The sequence below is a fragment of the Buceros rhinoceros genome, unplaced genomic scaffold (assembly GCF_000710305.1).
Source record: "Buceros rhinoceros silvestris isolate BGI_N320 unplaced genomic scaffold, ASM71030v1 scaffold21004, whole genome shotgun sequence".
In the NCBI taxonomy this organism is placed as follows: domain Eukaryota; kingdom Metazoa; phylum Chordata; class Aves; order Bucerotiformes; family Bucerotidae; genus Buceros; species Buceros rhinoceros.
In genome coordinates this window covers 2,295-2,515 of record NW_010410279.1, presented here as the reverse complement: position 1 = coordinate 2,515, position 221 = coordinate 2,295, and positions in this window count along the sequence as shown.

Here is a 221-nt window from a genome sequence, read left to right as displayed (position 1 = left end):
CAGAGGGAGAAGGTCACACTTCCAAGCATGGCCCAGGAGCAGCAGTGGTGGAGCTGCCACCGTGTCCTGCAGGGGTAGTGCAGGCTGTGGAAGCAGGGTAGGTGCGACCCGGGAGCAGGCTGTCCCTCCCCAGGCAGACCAGTGAGTATCGCAGCAGTCTGCGGAATCCAGGCGCTGTTGAGCTTGGCTTGTGCCCTGTCTTCTCGGTTACCATCCGCGCT